The 4,767-nt window shown below is 34.4% G+C and overlaps 1 pseudogene; it reads right to left on the bottom strand.

Moving 5' to 3' along the window:
* Positions 1–3,225: 3,225 nt before the first annotated feature.
* LOC128070096 (kinetochore protein Spc25-like) overlaps positions 3,226–4,767 on the bottom strand; it is a 114,707-nt pseudogene continuing 113,165 nt past the window's right edge.

The following is a 4,767-nucleotide window of genomic DNA, read 5'->3' as shown; positions in this document are numbered from 1 at the left end:
TGCATTTCTCTAGTAATGAGTGATGTTTAACATCTTTTCATGTATTTATTAGCTATCTGTATGTCTTCTTTGGAGAAATGTCTTTTTAGACCTTTTGCCCACTTTTTGATTGGGTTGTTCATTTTTCTAGAATTGAGCCACATGAACTGCTTGTATATTTTGGAGATTAATATTTTGTCAATTGTTTTGTTCGCTATTATTTTCTCCCATTCTGAGGGCTGTCTTTTCACCTTGCTTATAGTTACCTTCATTTTGCAAAACGTTTTAAGTTTAATTAGGTTCCACTTTTTTATTTTTGCTTTTATTTACATTACTCTGGGAAGTGGATCATAGAGGATCTTGCTGTGGTTTATTTTGGAGAGTTTTCTGCCTCTGTTTTCCTCTAAGAGTTTTATAGTTTCTGGTCTTACATTTAGGTCTTTAATTCATTGAGTTTATTCTTGTGTATGGTGTTAGAAAGTGTTCTAGCTTCATTCTTTTACATGTAGTGGATCAATTTTCCCAGCACCACTTGTTGAAGAGACTATGTTTTCTCCATTGTATATTTTTGCCTCTTTTGTCAAAGATAAGGTGTCCACAGTTGTATGGATTTATCTGTGGACTTTCTATTTTGTTCCATTGATCTATATTTCTGTCTTTGTGCCACTACCATTCTGTCTTGACAACTGTAGCATTGTAGTATAGTCTGATGTCAGGAAAGTTGATTCCTCCAGTTCCATTCTTCTTTATCAAGATTGCTTCAGCTACTTGGGATCTTTTGTTTCCATACAAACTGTGAAATTATTGTTCTAGTCCTATGAAAAATACCATTGGTTGTTTGATAGGGATTGCTTGGAATATATAGATTGCTTTCAGTAGTATATTTATTTTCACTATATTGGTTCTTCCAATCCACGAACATGGTATATTTCTCCATCTATTTGTGTCATCTTTTTTCTTTCATCTGTGTTCTATAGTTTCTGAATGCAGGTCTTTTGTTTCTTTAGGTAAATTTATTCCAAGTATTTTATTCTTTTCATTGTGATGGTAAATGGGATTGTTTCCTTAATTTCTCTTTCTGATTTTTCATCATTAGCATATAGGAATGCAAGGGATTTCTGTGTATTACTTTTATATCCTGTGACTTTATTCATTGATAAGCTCTAATATGAAATTCTGCAAGTTTTAAAGAAACTGGAAAAAAATGCTCTGGCTAGTAGTTGTGTGTATGCATGTCTGTGTTTGTGGTATATGAGTCTTAGCATTTATCTCAAATTATCTGTCACTTTCTGGTTTTGTCCTTTGATTAAGAAATAATTAGTGAGATTATAAATTCTGGTAGCTAGAAAAATATACGTTTGAAATATGCTAGTTTAAGTTATAAAAGTCCAAGAAATATTTAATTTCTATGAGGCACTTAATATCTTTCTGGAAAGCCAATTCAGCTGTATTTCTGTTATATCAAATGGATTTAATGAGATATACCAAAGAATTTATTAGTAATGCATATAATTGAAGTTAGAAGCAACATTATGAATTCTTTTAATCTTTGATTAGTTGTTTTAATTATTCTTGATATTTCTTACCAGTGGACATAACAAAACTGAAAATGAAGAATCTTGTGCTGGAAGCTGATCTCTTGGAGGGCAGGATGCATGATTCTGTGTCAGGAGCCAGCAGAAGGTTTTGGAAAAGTTGATAAGGTTGACAAATTTGTGTTTGTTGCTCTTCCATGCTTTTTTATTGTTGTTTTTTATTGCTTTTATATTGTTCCTCCCCTACTTCTAATCTTCTTGTCTTATCCTTTTGATGTCTCTTCCTTAAGTCCTGAGATCAAGGCTGCTGTGCATTGTCATTTAGATTATGTACTTCACAATGGCACTGGACATAAAAGGAGTACCAGTTACATTGTATGTATCATGGACTTGTATATTTTCTACAAATTTCTGAAATATAGCACTAAAGTGTCTTGGTCTAAATAAATAAATATAATATGAAATCTTTTTGAAAGATGAAAATAAAGTTTCCTAAGGAACAAGAACTTTATAATAGATTATAAAATCAGCCTGTTAAGTGAAAGGGGTATATGTTCAAAACTACTCTCAAAATACCATAGGAAGACATATGTTTACAAATTATAAATAGAATCAGAATTAGATCTATATGACTATTTTATCTGCTAGTATATGGAATATATCACTATTTCCCTTGCTTGCGTGTAGAAGAATTCATTGACTTGTAAAAAGTCATGGCTACAAAATAATATACTTCTGAACACTTAGATTTGCATCTAGGATGTCAGAAAATTTACATCCTAAATGGCATACAAGGCCACTAACTAAAGGATGAAAACATTTCACTCTTAGTCTAATTCTCAATGACTGCATTGGCAGGCAAATTACCAGTATAACTTGTACTTTTTTTTCTCTCTCCCTCTCTCCATGTACAATGGAATTGGTATAAGTTAAAAAAAAGAAAAAAAGAAAAAACAATGCAAGTTTAGAATATTTTTGGTTTGAATGGATATTTTAATGTTCCCCAAATCATACCATGCTGGGTTTTGCAAGGAAGTTCGTCTCAGTGGGATACAGGGGCCAAATCAATGGATATCTGTTTGATTATTTATAAATGCTCATGGCATATAAACAAAAATTGGTATGTAACAGATTTCAGGCCCTTAACGTTTCTTTGCATAGCATAGCATCAGTTTTAATAATGAAACACCACTTTTGCCTGTTGTTCAAACATTTTCTACTTTTTAGATAAACCTATTGAATAATTGGCTTCCCCAGTAGCTTAGCAGTAAAGAATCCACCTACAATGCAGAACCTGCAGGAGATGCAGTTTCCATCCCTGGGTGGGGAAGATCCCCATGGAAAAGGGCATGGAAACCCACTCCAGTATTCTTGCCTGGAGAATCCCATAGACAAGGTAGGCCTGGAGGGCTATAGTCCATAGCATTGCAAAGAGTAAGACACAACTGAAGGGACTTAGCACACATGCAGTGAATAATTAGGAATTCTAAGAAGTGACACAATAGAGATGCAATATTATAGTAGGAAAATGGAGAAGTTTGACCTGGAAGAAAGCATTTAGTCTTCCCCATTTTATAGGTTACAGTACTCTTGCCCAGAGATAATAGATTAACGACTTACTTGTCTAAGGCCACAATTTAAACAACTGTCATACATTCATCTGTCTATCTGCCTATCCTCTTTTTTATGGTTTTTACATACTGTTTATATATTAATTATAAACCATAGGAGCAAAAGCTTTCTGAACTTTGGCAAGAAAAGCCAAAAAATTGTTGGTCTTCCTTACATTTTCTTGAAATTCTGCTAGGCACTCAAGATGAGGAGCACTATCTGACACTTCATAGTCTCTTGCTTCATTTAGGCACAGGGAAAACATAAATGGGCTATCAGGATGCTTAGGGTCGATATTAGTGAATATAATCTGCAATTTATTGCCATAAATTTTTTGAATTTCTAGTCCAAGTTGATTTTTATACATACCTGCAGATTTCTGTAGCCTTTTTAACCTCTCTTCACTTGTTAATAGTGGAAATAGTTTCCTTCTCCCTAGCATATTCTTGCTTAAGATTCTGGATATTTGCAGTCAGTGCCTCTACTTCCTGGTTTTGTTTTGTTTCCTTTTACTTCAGTAATAAACTTTTTAATAAATTCTTTTTTTTTCATTAAATGAGCTTATTCTGGATTCTATATGCTTATCCTCTTGATGAAGGTGAAAGAGGAGAGTGAAAAACTGGCTTAAAACTAAACATTAAAAAAAAAAAAAACACTAAGATTGTAGTATCAGGTCCCATCACTTAATGACAAATAGATGGTGGTGGGGTGGAATGGAAACAGTGACAGATTTTCTATTCTTGGGCTCCAAAATCATTGTGGATGGTTGACTGCAGTAATGAAATTAAAAGACACTTGCTCCCTGGAACAAAAGCTATGACAAAGTTAGACAGCATATTAAAAAAACAGAGACATCACTTTGCCACCAAAGGTCCATATGGTCAAAGCTATGGTTTCTCCAGTAGTTATGTACAGATGTGAAAGTTGGACCATAAAGGTTGAGAACTGAATAATAGATGCTTTCAAATTGCAGTGCTGGAGAAGACCTCTTGAGAGTCCCTTGGACAGCAAGGAGATCAAACCAGTTAATCCTAAAAGAAATCAACATTGAATATTCACTGGAAGGACTGATGCTGAAGCTGAAGCTCCAATACTTTGGCCACGTGATTCAAAGAACCAATTCATTGGAAAAAACCCAGATGCTGAGAAAGTTTGAATACGGGAAGAGAAGAGGGGTGACAGAGGATGAGACGGTTGGATGGCATCATCGACACAATGGACATGAGTTTGAGCAAACTCCAGTAGATAGTGTAGGACAGGGAAGCCTGGAGTGCTGCAGCCCATGGGGTCACAAACAGTCAGACAGGACTGGGTGACTAAAGAACAAAAATCTACCTATCCATCCATCCATTTATTCAGTCACAATGTATTGAATATCTCATATGTAGTAGTAACAGAATGATGCACTCAGATACAAACACGAATTAGGAACCTCAAGGGTATTATGACCTAGAAAGAACCATAAAAGGTCACTATTTCCTGTGTCATATTGTTATGATATGAATATGAAGAAGGAATAGCAGAGAGTACAAAACAATGTTACAATATCTAGCTTGGGATGAAAAGGGCCTGTCAGATAAATAATCCTGAAGGATTTAATACATGAAGTAGAAGACAATGAATAGACTGGAGTAAAACAAGA

The sequence above is a fragment of the Budorcas taxicolor genome, chromosome X (assembly GCF_023091745.1).
Source record: "Budorcas taxicolor isolate Tak-1 chromosome X, Takin1.1, whole genome shotgun sequence".
Lineage (NCBI taxonomy): Eukaryota > Metazoa > Chordata > Mammalia > Artiodactyla > Bovidae > Budorcas > Budorcas taxicolor.
This window is presented reverse-complemented; position numbering and strand designations above follow the sequence as displayed.